This window comes from Cupressus sempervirens, chromosome 8, assembly GCF_028749045.1.
Source record: "Cupressus sempervirens isolate cs-2001-9-10 chromosome 8, ASM2874904v1, whole genome shotgun sequence".
In the NCBI taxonomy this organism is placed as follows: Eukaryota; Viridiplantae; Streptophyta; class Pinopsida; order Cupressales; family Cupressaceae; genus Cupressus; species Cupressus sempervirens.
Window position 1 is genome coordinate 410,303,532 of NC_143125.1, and position 17,431 is coordinate 410,320,962.

At 35.8% G+C, this 17,431-nt stretch overlaps 1 protein-coding gene across 1 annotated transcript in view; it reads right to left on the reverse strand.

The window, feature by feature from the left end:
* LOC149543009 (Ypt/Rab-GAP domain of gyp1p superfamily protein) overlaps window positions 1-17,431 on the reverse strand; it is a 175,483-nt gene that overhangs the window by 23,876 nt on the left and 134,176 nt on the right. The gene's annotated exons all lie outside the window — the stretch shown is intronic.

Genomic DNA, 17,431 nt, shown 5'->3' on the forward strand with positions numbered 1-17,431 from the left:
CTTTATCATTCTCGATGTCCTTAACCAATCCCTGGTTCCAATCTCAAGCTCAAAGATGATAAATTGATGTTCTGGATGGCATATACTTTCACAATCTGCAGAACTCACCTTCCAAAAAGATGTAACAGATCTGATAGCACTTGATCCATAAAGACGGAGGGCATTCCTCACGTTGTCCTAAAAACCATATAATCATGGAAACAATTCCAGCATACATCAACACACACGCACACAAACATACAAGAAAACACCATACAAATGCAAACGCACAAGTTTTCCCTAGAGAAACCCTTCAAATGAAACCTCCAGCAAGAGAGAGCTATAAGCCTCCAAGCACTACATAACAGTTGCATACAAATGTTTACAATGCAACCAAGGTGTCTTAGAGCCACAAATCAACAGACCTCAAAACAGCTGCAACACCTGTCACTGTCCAAACCCTTGCATCTATGCTATTATAGTCACAAAATGAATTAAAACCACCATACGAATTATAGCCAGCCTCTTTGCATTTTGTGTAAAAACAATATATATCATACCTTCATCCTCCTACCATGTTAAATAGAAGAGAAAATGACAAATTGGTAAACTTCACTAAATCATTGGTTCAGCCAAGAGGCAAATGCACATTTTCTGTAGTAGGTGGACCACTTGTTATGGTATAAGAAAATTTATCACCTGTGGAAGTTGGTAAATTAATCACATGTGGATTTTCAACCATTCCAAATATCTAAAATTTGCCTTTAGTACCTCACAAGATGCTCCAACTCCAAATCACCTCAATTATTCCTATGACAACATTCCTTACTCCTTTGATCCATAACAAATAATTGTGTAAGAGACTTCATCTCATACCTGTTACATCCCATATTTTATTTTAATTTAAAAACATTCTGAATATAACTTATAGCCATTGAGATTTCATGTGAGTTGGAAATGGTTGGTTAAATTAAAAATTCGTTATGATTTCATGTGAATTGGAAATGGTTGGTTAAGTTGGTTATTTGTTGTGATTATATTATTTCCATTGGAATTTATTAGGATTGTACTTTCACTACGTTATTTTCTTTGCAAGTGTGTGGCAAAGGGGGAAAGCATTGACAAAGAGAGATTATGTCACAAACACCAGCCAGCCACCGAGTCGTCAGGTATTCGTCTACACCACCTTGGCCAAAGAAAAGTACACTAAGGCAGACCAAATAACCCCAAGTTTCCACTCTAAGCTGACTAGGCCATCTAATTTAAAAAGATGTAACTATATATTTATATAAATAATAAATGAAATAAAATTGCTACCTTTAAATTGTGATCTTGATGTTCTACATTATTTGATGTAGGATATATTATAATATGTAAGTAATACCCATAATATTAATATATATTTGTACGTATTAAAAATACATATTTTTTTGATATAACATTTATATCTATATAGACAAAATGATACATACAAGTATACATGAAAAAGTATAGGTATTATTTATATAATAGTATGGGTGAAAATTTAATTCCCATATCAAATTTAATTTTAGCTCAAGAAAAGTCCATCAGCCTCCTATAAATCTGTTATTATTAGGGCCTTCCATATTTCTTCCAATATTGCCTATTCCATCGGCCAACCTTGTAAGTTATGGCTGCATGTCTTTGCCACCTTTCTTTTCATGCAAACCGTAACTCCATCTTTTGCCCTTTTTGTTTCCAGGTTGGTTGGAGGGAAAATATATCATTTCTCTCAAGTCACAAGGTTTCCCTTCTTTGCAAGAAGCATTTTTTTTATTTACCAGTCGTATATCAACTGAAGCAATCTTCCATTATAAGTTGCAGTTGTTCGTTGTCCAAACGTCAGCTCACTCATTATAATAGCCATATGTACAATTGTATATTTTCACTCAATTTTTCTTGCCATACTCAGTTAGCAACGTAGAAACTGTGATACCAGCTAATAAAACTCATTGAAGTTCATTGACCATTGACTAAGTCGAGCTAGAAGAGCAAGCGAACTACAAATCAGAAGCTATTTATTCGGATCGTATTTCCTTTGTTTATTTTATTGCCATATTAATGGATGTTACATCCCAAATTTTGCCCTTATTTTTTTTTTATCATAACTGTTGGTTTAACAAATTATTTCCTTTCCTGATCATGTGAAATGAGTTAGTTATTTATATACATTATATCAAATATTAATGAATTATTTATTTTCCTGATCATGTGAAATGAGTTAGTTATTTATATACGTTGTCTCAACTATTAACGAATTATTTCTTTTCCTGATCATGTGAAATGAGTTAGTTATTTATAGACGTTGATGAAATGATATAATTGATATTAGATGACCAGCAGTTGTTTGATTTGAATTAACGATTAATATATTTTTGAATTAATGTTTTGGCGAGAATGTTTTGCTTGGGTGATTGCAGGAGAAGACTGAAGAGAGGGGAAGCATTGCTAAACGGGATCATCGAAATGGGATGGTCATTTGGTTCAGTCATCATGATCAACAGGTATGACCTAAGACTCCCTTGGAAAGGATATGAAGACTTGTCCACCAGTTACATTATGGGACTGCATGAGCTATTAGGGAAACAATATAATAAAAACATAAAATAATCTAAATTAAAATATAATTCATACCTTTAGAGATTTATTATAAAATTTTCTTATTTTATCATTATAATAAACATTTACATATGAACACAAATATAAAAATGAAATGGCACCAATAAATTATAATAATATAATCTAATGATGTCACCTCATCAATATACTTATGTGAACGTATATAAGACCATATTATAATTAAAAAATAAGTTTAAAACTTTTCAACTCCTTATTTTTTTTCCCTCTTTATTTCTCTCCTTTTCAAATTCAAATTTATGATGTATTCGAATGGTCATCTTGATAACTAATGGTAGCCGAGGAGTCTCGGCCAACCATTAAAGAATGCCATGAATCGATTTAGTGGATTCATTCCTCTTTCCATTCAGCTATCCTCTCCTTTTCTTTGTCTGTTGTGAATTAATTCTAGGCCGGGTTTGGACAATCACAGCCGGATACCTTCAGTATTTCTTTCATCCCCAACTTCCCAACTTTTCTTTAGTTCTATCGGAGACTGTATTATCAATTAGCGAGTGAACAAGAGTTTCAACCACGGGAGGAAGAGCCATATTTAATCGCAGGTCATGTGTCCTGTTTCTATTTTATTTTCTTTGCTAAGTCTAAGCCCGACTGTAGTCAGCTTCCCCCTTTTTTTAGATGCTGAGTGAAATACCAAAGAAGCAATGCTATTCATAGTTCGATTTCCACTGATTATAATGTTTGTTGCCAAACAGTATAAACAAATAGGCTGAGATTAAATGTGTATTCAAAAGCATAACTCCCTTCTAATCCATATCCACCCATAGTCAGTTTTACATGCAGTCTAAGATAATTTTTGGTACCTTTCTGTTGGTTCCCTGTATTACATTGAGATTCTTTCAGATCCTCATCGAGTATCCTTGAGAATACAACATTTTATGAATTCAAATGGTAGTTGTAGAAAGCTTGATTGAATTGTATGAATCAACATCAATGCACATGTTATCACAAATTTTCCAAACAAATTCAAATTTCTTGAAACACCGAGGAATTCACCGGCAAGATGCCATAGAATTGGTGAAGAGGTGTAGATAATATCAGTATGCTCATAATCTTATGAACACCAAGGAATTCACCGGCAAAGAAGCCATGGAATGGTGAAGAGGTGTATATAATAACAAGGTGATCTTAATCTTTCAGACACCTAGGATTCACCTAGGCATAGAAGCCACAGAAGGGTGAAGAGGTGGAATTAACCTGCAAGAATCAACAATGAAATCAGATTTGAATAATAAATAATTACTAGCTCATGCATGTCCCAGTAATGGAATCTATTGTTAAGTCGAGTGGTGGAGATCAAGTTCAAGAACCCAAATGAAATCCTTGGCCAAGGTAGTTTTTAGCATATTTGCCAATCTTAGGATCTTTTGTTTGTCTACAGACATTAGTTATATAGGTATAACTAATTGGGTACTCAAACCACCAGGTAACTCGAATAGCTGGACTGAAGAACATCCCAAGCCTGATCTTGAGGTAGGGAGGTTCGTTCTAATAAGTTAGGATGTGTGGGGATAAGTATGGTCTGAGGTTGGGAGGTTAAGCCTATGTCAATGCTTCTCTCACCAGTGCCAAAACTTGAACAACAAGATAAAGAATTCTTTCGTTAATACTGTATGTTTCTTTTACACTTTTACTTTTAACCCTTAGAAGAATGATTAGATAGTTTAGTTTTCTAAATAGCATAAATAATGACATTTACATTGAACAAATATTTTAGTTGATATAAATCAGCTAAGAAAGTTAGACGTTACTTTATTTTCAACTGAATATGTTATCAATTAGAAATGGATAAATTGTTAGCAATGTATTTGTATACTTTTATTTATTCCTTTTGATCTCGATATATTAGCTAAACATAAAACACAGTTACTTTTATCATAGTTATATTCAGTTAATGGAATTCATTGTCATGTGAAATGGAATCAATTACTTATTAAATCAGATTATTAGGAGATTTAAATTGGTTATGAAAATTTGTTTGTTACATATGGTATCAAAGCACTAGGTTCGACACTGAACCTAGGGCACCCTACCTTCTATGAAACCTGAAAGTTCTGGACTGATTGCACAGGATGCAAGTACGTAAAACATCCTGCAAGAAGACTCGACACCCCATCTTTCCTTATTTAATTAAAAACATGCCAAAATATGATTACACCTGCTATTCCATGCCCCGAGACAATGAAACTCTAAACCAGGCAATACAACGGATAAAGAAAGAAAGAATCACGTGGACTCCTGCTAGCAAAGCAACACATAGAAACTAGTTGATATACCAATATGTACCAATCTGAGCCAAAATTAAGTGCTGCAAAGCAAGACTAATTAAATTTGATGTAAACATCCTCAATAGAGGAAATTTTGTAAATAAGGTCGCTCTAAGTGAAGCAACAAAGTATTAAGTTAATTCAGTTATTAATTCTTGCGACTCATGACACAAATTCTTCCCACTTAATTGACAGAAATTTGTAAATTAACAAGTGAAAACAATAAACATAAAATGAACAGCAATGAGAACGTTGTGGATCAAGGCATCATTTGTGAGAACACTCAATCTTCTAATGACTTGTTGCTTCAGATCTTGCAAGAAACACAATTGAAGTTGGAAAACATGGAAAGAAGAACGAATGAAATGGCAGCCCAAATGGGGCAGAACCACGAGGAAACTCAATCCTCACCATCTCCTAGAGTGGAGACAGAAGGCTCCGAGCATAACAAGAACACCTCCTCACCTAAACAATCAGAAAAACAAAAGAAACAAGAAATAGTGGTTGATCTGTCAGTAGACATTGAGAAAATCAAACCACCCATGTTTTCTAGTTCTAAGTCTAGGGATGAAGCAGAAGCTTGGTTAACTGAGATGAAACAATATTTTGAAATTAGGAATTTCTTTGAAACCTCAAAAGCAGTTTGGGGAATATATCATTTTACCATAGAAGTTGCAACCTGGTGGGGAAACGCCAAAGTTGAGGAGAACATAAAAACCACTGAGATCACTTGGAAAAAATTTGTAACCATTTTCAAAAATCGCTGGCTGCCTCAAACCTTTTATTATCAGAAACTTTTAGACTTCCAAAACTTAAAGCAAGGAGACATGTCAATACATAAGTACTGGGAGATGTTCACCCGACTGTTAAAATATGTACCATCGTATCAACAGGATACCAATCTGAAAGTGAGGAAATTTGTTATGGGTTTGAACAATAGAATAGGTGGAGCTATAGATATTCTCACCCCCCAAACCATGGAAAAAGCTCTAGAGAAGGTTGTTCGGCAAGAACACAAAATTAGAAAGGATGACTCCATCCGAGACAATAAAAGAAAAACATCTTATAATTCAGAGGGTGCTACTTTGGACCCCAAAAAAGACAACTTAAGGACTTAAGGTACAGCAAACCAAAGTCAAGGAAATGGGGTTAAGGATGTTAAAGAAAATTTCAATGCAAATAAGACTGACAGGAATAATGAAAAGAGGGGACCACTTCTAGGATGCTTCACCTGTTGAGGGAATCATTATGCTAGTAAGTGCCCCAGTAAATTTAACACCAATCAGCCACAACAACCACCTCTACTACAACAACAGCAAGTCTTTCAGTAGAGGATTCATGCAGCCCTAGATAATAGGCAGGCAAAATAGCAAATAGGCCCCATTGAAACTCCGAGTAAGATCTACAAAAACCCTGTGTCCATTTTAATTGATACTGGAGCTTCTAAATGTTTTATATCACCTAGATTGTTAAGTAGGTTTTCGAAAAGATCTAGCTTTATGGCAAAACCATGGACAGTCAAGTATGCAAACCAGTCAAGGGCTAAGGTAGAGCTATGTCTGTTTGAAGCTCAGGTTGACTTTTCGAATTTCTCAACAAAATTGAACTTATATGTAGCACCTCTTGGGTCTTACGACATTATCATAGGAATCAATTGGCTCAGTGAACATAAGGCCAAAATAGATTTTCTTGCCAAAACTATAAACTTTGTGGATGATTGGGGTAGACCCACAAGCATTTCAAGGATTAAACATGAAATTAGATCAAAACAGATTTCTGCAATGCAACTTAAAAGATATGGAAGAAAGGGCTGTGAGATTTTTGTAGTCAGGATTGAGGACACAAGGGAACCTAAAACCACCACTTATGGAGATGACTATATTTATGAAGATGGGGAAATCAGAGAAAAGTTAAAAGAATCCTTCGAGTAAAAATACCCCTATTTAAAGAATTATCAAGATGTGTTTCCTAAAGAGCTTCCTGGATTGCCCCCTTCCCGAGCATTTAATTTCACCATAGATTTGATACCATGAGCAGAACCCATATCTCGAGCACCATATAGGATGACAACTACAAAATTAATGGAATTACATATCCAACTTCAAGATATGTTAGATAAGAAACTGAGCCGGCCCAGTGTCTCACCATGGGGAGCCCTAGTATTGTTTTTGAGGAAGAAGGATGGAACCATGAGATTAGGCATAGATTACAGAATGCTCAATAAATTCACCATCAAAAACCGGTACCCATTCCCTAGGATAGATGATCTCTTTGATCAAATGAAGGGCACGACAGTGTTTTCAAAAATTGATTTGATGTCAGGTTACCACCAGCTTCGTATAAAGGACGAAGATATACATAAAACCGCATTTAGAACTAGGTATGGACATTATGAGTTTACAGTATTGTCATTCGGCTTAACCAATGCCCCAACAGCTTTTATGAACTTAATGAACAGCATATTTCAAGACTGCCTGGATGAGTTTGTATTGGTCTTTATAGATGATACTTTAATCTATTCTAAGAATGAGGAAGACCATCAAAGGAATTTAGAAATAGTTTTGCAAAGATTAAAAAAACATAAACTGTATGGGAAATTATCTAAGTGCACTTTTTATCAAAAGGAAATTCAGTATTTAGGGCACATTATATCAGCTCAGGGCATAGCAGTAGATCCATCAAAAATAAAAGCAATTAAGGAATGGCCTATACCTAAAAATGTATCAGAGGTTAAAAGCTTTATGGGATTAGCAAGATTCTATAGAAAGTTTGTCAAGAACTTCTCAAGGATAGCCTATCCGATTACCTCACTTCAAAGAAAGGGGAAGAAATTTATCTGGACAGAAAAATGTCAATCAGCCTTCGAGTTTTTGAAAGAAAAACTAACTATAACACCTATATTAAAGGTACCTGATCCACAAAAGCAGTTCGTAGTTATAAAAAATGCATCCGAAGAAGGATTGGGTGTGTTAATGCAAGATGAATAGGTTATTGGTTATGAATCTAGGAAACTGAAAAACTATGAACAAAATTACACACCCCATGATCTTGAATTAGCAGCTATTGTGCATGCCTTGCAAATGTGGAGACATTACTTAATCGGAAAACCTTTTGAACTTAGATCCGATCATAATGGTTTGAAGTATATCTTCAACCAACCAAATCCAAATGCTAGACAAAGGAGGTGGCTGGAATTTTTAGCAGATTAAGAGTTCAATATAAGATATATTTAAGGCAAGGAAAATAAAGCGGCAGATGCCCTAAGTCGGAGAAGACACATCTCTACAATAACTACTGTAAACTTCACGTTAAGTGATCAAATTTTACAACACTTAGAACATGATGAGTATTTTGCAGAAGTCAGCCTAGCTCTTATCAAGGACCCACAAGATCCCAAGTATTCAGAGTTTAGCTTAGAAGGGGATGGATTACTAAGGTATCACAACAAGATCTATGTACCCAGTGACCCTGAACTCCGAAGACTGATTTTAGGAGAATTCCATTCAGCCCCATATTCAGGACACCTAGGAGTAACAAAAATGCTATCTGATATAAAACCCCTATATTTTTGGAAAGGGATGAAAAGGGAGATAACAGAGTTTGTTGTAAGTTGTTTGGAATGCTAGAGAATAAAAGTAGAACATTGGTACCTAGCAGGTCTGTTACACCCTAATGAGGTACCTGAGTGGAAATGGCAGATAATATCCATGGATTTCGTACAAGGATTACCTATGACACGAAAGTGACACAATACCATTTTGGTCGTGGTTGACAGATTGACAAAGGTTGCTCATTTTATACTAGGGAATTTAACTAATGGAGCACCAACAATTTCCCATAAATTCATGAAAGAAATTTTCACATTACATGGAACTCCAAAGAAAATTATTTTAGATAGGGATGCTAGAATAACTTCCAAATTTTGGCAAACATTATTTTCAGCTTTGGGTACTAAATTAAACATTAGTTCGGCTTATCATCCTGATAGAGGTGGTCAAATGGAAAGGGTGAATCGGGTATTAGAAGATCTCCTAAGAGTATACTGTATGGACCGACAGTACCAATGGAAAACATACTTACCCTTGGTAGAATTTGTATATAACAACTCCTATCAGTCCATCATTAAAATGGCTCCCTTTGAGGCCTTGTATGGTCGTAAATGTAGAACGGTGTGTTGGAATTGGTTGGAAGATAGAATCATTGTTGGACTTGAAATGCTTTAAGAAATGGAAGAGTGGGTAATCCAAATTCGTCAAAGATTAAAGGAAGCTAGCAACAGACTAGAAAAGTTATGCTAATGCCAGAGAACACCTAGAGAATTTTTAGTAGGGGAGAAGGTATTATTAAGAGTTAAACCTCAAAAGAGCACCATCAAGTTTGGTAAGAATGTTAAATTAGCCTCGAGATATGTGGGACTCTTTGAAATACTAGAAGTTGTAAACCCAGTAGCTTGCAAGATTGCTTTACCACCAGCCCTTGCCAGGATGCATGACGCCTTCCATGTGTCATATCTTAAAAAGTGCATTACCCACCATGATCATATCATCGATTGGAAACTATTGTAGGTGCGAGAACCAAGGTTGGTAGAGGTAAGACCACTCAGAATACTCGAGGTGTGTAAGCTACAATTACGAAATCGGGAGGTGACTCAGTGCAAGGTCCAATGGGACTAGTATGCTGAGGATAATGCCACTTGCGAGGATTATCATGAAATTTTTCAAAAATACCCCCATCTTTTCTCTAGAACTAGAAATTGAATATTTCTTTTCTTCCATATAAACTGATTAAGTATTGCTTAAGTTTTGTTGTATGTTCATCGAGGACGATGAAAAATCTAAGGGGGAGGATAAATTACATCCCAAATTTTGCCCTAATTTTTTTATCATAACTGTTGGTTTAACGAATTATTTCTTTTCCTGATCATGTGAAATGAGTTAGTTATTTATATACCTTGTATCAACTCTTAACAAATTATTTCTTTTCCTGATCATGTGAACTGAGTTAGTTATTTATATACGTTGTATCAACTGTTCGCAAATTATTTCTTTTATTGATCATGTGAAATGAGTTAGTTATTTATAGATGTTGATGAAATGATCAATAAACTATGACTGATATTAGATGACTAGCAGTTGTTTGATTTGAATTAACGATCAATATATTTTTGAATTAATGTTTTGGTGAGCATGTTTTGCTTGGGTGATTGCAGGAGAAGACTGAAGAGAGGGGAAGCATTGCTAAATGGGATCATCAAAATGGGATGGTTGTTTGGTTCAGTCATCAGGATCGACAAGTATGACCTAAGTCTTCCTTGGAAAGGATACGAAGCCCTATCCCCAAGTTACATTATCAGACCGCATGAGCTATTAGGGAAACAATATAATAAAAACATAAAATAATCTAAATTAAAATATAATTCATACCTTTAGAGATTTATTATAAAATTTTCTTATTTTATCATTATAATAAACACTTAAATAAGAAACACATAAATATAAAAATGAAATGGCACCAATAAATTATAATAATATAATCTAATGATGTCACCTCATCAATATACTTATGTGAACGTATAAAAGACCATATTATAATTAAAACATAAGTTTAAAACTTTTCAACTCCTTATTTCTTATCCCTCTTTATTTCTCTCCTTTTCAAATTCGAATTGATGATGTATTCGAATGGTCATCTTGATAACTGATGATAGCCGAGGAGTCTCAGCCAACCCTTAAAGAATGTCATGAATCGATTTAGTGGAATCATTCCTCTTTCCATTCGACTATCCTCTCCTTTTCTCTGTCTGCTGCGAATCAATTCTAGGCTGGGTTTGGACGATCACAGCCGGATACCTTCAGTATTTCTTTCATCCCTGACTTCCCAACTTTCCTTTAGTTCTACTAGCGACTGTATTATCAATTAGCGAGTGAACAAGAGTTCCGGCCGTGGGAAGGAAGGGCCATATTTAATCGCAGATCATGTGTCCTGTTTCTATTTTATTTTCTCTGCTAAGTCTAAGCCCGACTGTAGTCGGCTTCCCTTGTTTTTTAGATGCTGAATGAAATACCAAAGAAGCAATGCTATTCATAGTTCAATTTCCACTGATTATAATGTCTGTTGCCAGACAGTATAAACAAATAGGCTGAGATTAAATGTGTATTCAAAAGCATAACTCCCTTCTAATCCATATCCACCCATTGTCAGTTTTGCATGCAGTCTGAGATAATTTTTGGTACCTTGCTGTTGGTTCCCTGTATTACATTGAGACTCTTTCAGATCCTAATTACAGAGGAGCAGTACCAATGAAGCAGGAGATGAGCCACCCAGCAGGGAAGAGCAGATGGCTGTAAATAGGATCTGCAAGGCCTCACAATCTAGAAACATATATGGTTATTTGGATAAACGCACATTCCCCCACAAGAATGAGTAGGCACATATATGCTTAGCTATACTTGAAATTATATTATTAAAATATTTGCAAAAGCTTTATCTACAAGTCTAGCCAGATGAACAAAATAATTGTATAAATTCTTAACCGGAAGGCAGTTCCTGACAAAATTTTGCTAGCATTGGTGAAATTTAAAAATTGTGTTGTAAACTATTTCACAAAAGGATTTCACTTCTGATCTTATTGTTTTTAAGATATAATTTATTTCCATAAATCAATACCCCAAAACATGTCTTTTCTAAAAAATCTTACAAGTTTTTGCCTTTCTGTGCACCCTTGGTGGCACTTGACATTGAAACAAGTTCTTCAATTAGGGGTGTCAATCCCAATCTGATTGGCAAAACATGTACCACAGAAAATTATGCAGAAACTGCTGATGTACTTCATGCGGTGAGTTGTGGTCCACAAAACCATCAGGATCAGTTAAGTTAGGCGAGCCACATTCTAGAGGAGAAGGAAAATCACCAATATTGAGTATGCCACTAATTCAAAATTTGTATTATTGCTAAAATAGCACTCCAAAGCTAAGGACAATAAAGTTGTAGACTGCAATCACCAAGGAAGGTGATAGAAAAAGTAACGCTACCACACAAGATCAAATTAGTATTGTTTCTTGAGGCCTAGCTCCACTTGAGGATTTACTGTGTTAAAATTGTTACACAATATATTGTGTAATATACTATACATTGGTTCCTTAATAGATTGTAGTAATTATGCCATATTGAAATGGTGAAATGAAGTAGGTTTGTAATTGTTGAAGATTGTAGCTGCGATAGAGATTTTTATCTCTGATTTTTTCATATGCTTAAATAAAGATAATATTGTGTCAATAAATGGAGAATATATTTATGGTAATATTTGAGATAATATTATTTCGAGACACGTGTCATTCCAAGAGTCATGTGTTAGGAAACATGAAGAGCCTTGTATTTGGAAATTAAAGAGACCTTCTAGTGTAATATGAAGGGTCTCTCAACTCTATACATATGAGATTGCCTTGTGTGTTATGGATACTACATCAAGTGGAAAAGCATTGTACTTGTATATTTATTATAAATAAAAGAGATATTTTGCTGGTGTGGCTGGGTTTTTTCCCTTCAAGTGGAAGGGTTTTCCCAAGATAAATGTCTTGCGCTTATGTTCTTGTTTTTGTTCTTCTTTATTGCTGTTTATCATTTATTTCTGGACAAAACTTTAACATGGTACCAAAGTCAGGTTAGATAACAGCAATAGGAGTGTTGAAACCTATTGCTGCAAGAGAGAGATCATTACCTCTAATGATGGGATATTGTCTGGTTTATTTTCAGCAATGGTTCTCTTTTTGTTCTACTTATTTATCTAAGAATGTAATTTGTTGTGAGTCGTGACTTATATATTGCTATCTATCCATACCGTTCTTCTCATGTATGTGTTTGCGTTTTCTCTAATGGAAGAGTTGTCTGTTCTTGAAGTTTTGTTTGTATATCTTCTTCCAGTGATTTCTCTTGGCTTCGAGCTCCTTGTTTGTTTTTGTCTTCTCTTCCATATTCCTATTAGACGTGGCTTTCTGTATGCTGATGATGATCATATTAAATGATAATCACTTATTTTGGCAGTTTAATATTCATTGCTTCATCTCCTCTCACTGCCAACGAGTATCATCACTTTTGTCCATGCCTCTTCATTTCTTTTTGGCCTTTTGCCACATGGATATATAGCGTTTGTCATTTTGTTCGCCAAGACACTCTCATTGCATCATTCGAGAGTATTGAGTTATTTGAAAAGTAATAAGTGTGCTGCGAGGAGATGTATTTTTTTTTAAAGATGTTATGTTCTTGCAAGAAAATATATTGTTTTTCTTCAAGTCTTGATGGTAAGACAGTGTGCAGCGTATATTTGAGTAATTTTATCAGTATTACCTTTTTTGGCCGTGAGACGGTATGGTATTTCTGTTTTATGTGTTGGCAGTGAAGAAGGGGTAAGAGTATTATATTCTCTCTTTTTGTAGATGAGTTATAATGTGTTGCTGATGATTAAAACTTCTATGTTGTTAATGCTCGAAATTTTATTGCGCTAAGTATTTTTCTGAAATGTTCTGCTGAACCGTACTTTCATGTTTTGCACTTTGGTAAGTTATGCTAAATGTTTCAATTTCCTTTGTGACCTATGATGATGTTGTTGGAATCACAATGATGTTCTGGCTCCAGTTTCATCTTTCTTCATATCTGTCACTTTTATGCTTGTTGTGTTTATGGCATAGTAACACGGGGACGCGTCCCCCCCCTTTTTGCCCGACGTCTCGGAGACTTCAACGCACCGGAGACTTGGGGACTCCGTCTCCCCGTCCCCAGCGGTGCCACTAGATTCCACCACCTCCACCGAGGATGGGGGACATCCTGCTATTCACTATTTGCAAATTCGACTATTTATGTTTAATGTTCGATGTTCCAATTCAATGCAATGTTTCAAGTATTCACTCTTTTACATCTTTACATCCTATATTGCAATACATATTTTCATAACTAACATTTTTAAATACCATATGCATAGATATATACACCGCTCTTGTCCCCTACCGCCGTCCCCCCACCGTCCCCCCACCGTCCCCAAATTAAGGCCCCTCTGTCCCCCCGTCCCGGAAACTTGTCCCCTCGTTTCGCCGTCCCCCCGTCCCCCAGGGTGGTGTAACTATGGTTTATGGTTATAGTGCAGTTGTGTTATTGTTGCCAGCACATATATGTCATCGTGTTTATGATGCACGTCATTTTGGTGATTCTCTTATTTGTGGCATCGAAAGTTTTTGGAGATGAAACATCACCTCTCATAACCGTCACCATCCATGTTGAAGTGCAAGTGTCATTGAGCATTATGCTCTGTTGGGATTACCGCGCTAGCAACAGTCTTGTTGAGAGCACTTTTTTATTATTATTTATCATCGGGATTTATTGTATCTTGTAAAAGGTCTGATTAAGATTGTGACTGTGTGGCACTTTATGTTTGAAGGAACATGGAGCGGCATGAGATGTAACTCTAAAAGTCTTTACCGTGCATCATGTGATGTTGTTTGGTCTACCTTCGTGATGGTCTTTCTTGGTGGTATCTAGCATTGGCAGAGTTTTAGGGGTGGTGATTATTCAAGAGTAAGGTGGCATTACTTTATCCTATCTAGAACAATAATCAAAGTGTTTGCTACAGACATCATCATATCTGTTAATTGACGTATTTGCTTCAGACATTCTGATTAATAATCGGGTATATGATCATTGTGTATTGATAGTACAGTGTTAGTCTTGGCTGATTGTTTCAGCAATACACATCTTTCTTTGTGTAATCATTGAATGGGCAAGTTATTCTGGTTTCAGTTGTTGGTACTCTTTTATGGTTGTTGCATGGAAAGAGATAAGTATTCTATCTTGAATTCTTGTTATATCACTAGGAATAGTTGTACGCTTTTAACACTGATCTCTATTATAGTTGATTTAATGAGTTGTTAATATCTCTCTTGGTTCTAGGTGCAACAAGAACCAATGAGATGAGGATATCACCTTGATGATACATTTTCAGAGGGAGATGTTTAGAATCGGAGGGAGGTTACATCAGCTGTCTTATTGTGGTGCTCAAAGTCGTCCCTGCTGAGAGGGAATCTCTATTGAGAGAGAATCACAATCATTCCTATACATGTGTTAATGAGTTCTTCTCTATGAGAGAACTTTGAGGTGCAATCCCTTGTTAACGAGTTCTTCTTTGCGAGAGAAGTTCAAGGTCCAATCCCTTGTTAATGAGTTCTCTAAGAGAGAAGTTCAAACTATAATCCCTTGTTAATGAGTTTTTCTCTGTGAAATCCCTTGTTCCACCCTTTGCAAGTAGGTATGGTGGATTCACCCTCTATGATGAGGCATGGTGGAAATGCATTCTTCTCAAGGAGAGGTCTGAGGTGAAAGCCCTTGTTTCACCATCTGTGATAAGGCATGGTGGAAATGCTTTTTTCTCAGGGAGAAGTCTGAGGTGAAAGCCCTCATTTTACCCTTTGCAATGAGGCATGGTGGAAAAGTGTTCTTCTTAGAGAAAAGTTCGAGGTGAAATCCATCGTTCTACCCTTAGTGATGAGGCATGGTGGAAGTCATGTGTGTGACTCCATGATGTTAATCTTACACTGCTATGACAAATTATGTTATGCTGAGATAAAATGCTTTTATATGATGAGAATTTATCATTGACATCTTTGGTTGTAGCTATGTGTCACTGCCATACTAAAGACCTCTCTCTTGCTAAGAGGGAGTATTGAAGATATGTAGCTGCGATAGAGACCTCTATCTTTGATTTTGCCATATGTTGAAATAAAGATAATATTGTGTCAATAACTGGAGAGTATACTTATGATAATATTTGAGATAAAATTATTTGGAGAGACGTGTTACGGGAAGAGTCATGCCTTTGGAAACATGACGAGTCTTGTATTTGGAAATTAAAGAGACTTTCGAATGTAATGTTAAGGGTCTGTCAACTCTGTATATATGCGATTGCCTTGTGTGTGATAGATACTGCATCAACTAGACAAGCATTGTACTTGTATATTTATTATGAATAAACATGATATTTTTCTAGTGTGGCTGGGTTTTTCCCTTAAAATGGAAGGATTTTCCCAAGATAAATGTCTTGCATCCTATGTTCTTGTTTTTGTTCTTCTTTATTGTTGTTTATCATTTATTTTTGAACAACTTTAACAGTAATGCCCCTCATTCCAACATTTTTTAAAACTCCAACAGTCTTGGAGAGTGTCAACTTTATTGGAAAGGTATTCTAACAATGGCACAGAGTTCTTGGAGACAAGATGAGCACAACTGCATGGTCCATGATTGGATCCAACATTCTAGGAGCACTCCACACTTCTTGGAGAAGCCTGTTATCTTGGAAGAGGGCCAACTTTCACATAGGCTGATGTCCTATTCACGTAAGGCATTGGTGGTGTAGTCAAAATTCATATTTGGGCTTGCTAATATAATCATATTTTTAGCAACTTTGGTGGCTGTGCAGAAAAGAATTAAATTCAAATAGTAAATACTTAACTGGATCAAAAGTGGCAATTAAATACAACTCATATTTAATTATTTCAAAAGGTAATTAATTTAGTTTGGAAGAAACAAAGTTAATATTTTAGGACTGGATTAAAAAGGGATTAAAAAAGTAATTACTTGAAAAAAGGCTTTCATTGTAATCTTCATCGATTTCAAGGAACCCTCATTTTGGAGAGTTTTGAGCTTTGGTTCATCTTTTACCTTGAGAACAAAAGCCCTCTTGGTTTATCTAGGAATTGACAGATGAAAACATTTTGGTTCTGGTTGTCGGCCTCAAAGAGGTCAAATATGAGCTAAATGCAAGTGTTGTATTTTTCAAAAGATTCAAGAGTTTACAGGTCACTAGAGGCTTATTCTCAGAAAGTTTATGAAATGAATTATTTCAAACCTGAGTAGAGTTTATGATTTTATTTGCTGGAAAAAAATAAAAGTAAAACATGACCTAGCTGTACCATAAACAGTCATCCAAATGTGAGGAGTGTTTGGTAATTAAGAGGGATATTGTCAATTTTGAATAGGACCATGAGACTTTCCCAGGTCAGTGGAGGCTTATGCTTATTTGAAGCTAGCCATGACATTTTGTGGGAGATGAAGGGGACATGGAGCTCCAAAGTGGAAATATTCCTTCCAAGGTTGAATCACTAAGGTGAAGGGGAACTTTGAGTCATCAGTGCCCTTGTGGCGCTTATTTAATCAGTACACCACCAGCTTGCAAGTGGAATGTAGCAGTTTGTAGCAATTAAAACCTAAAGGGCTGGCAAAACACAATTGGACAGCTCTGTGCACATACAGTGGGTCTCAAAATTGCCAATTAGCTGCTACAGCCCAAGAAATATCATTATCGTCAGCCAAGCTCTGGTATCCACCTTCATTGTAGAACGTCAAATAGTGTATAAATTTTTTATTCCTTCCAAGGTTGAATCACTAAGGTGAAGGGGAACTTTGAGTCATCAGTGCCCTTGTGGCACTTATTTAATCAGTACACCAGCAGCTTGCAAGTGGAACTTCGCAGTTTCTAGCGATTAAAG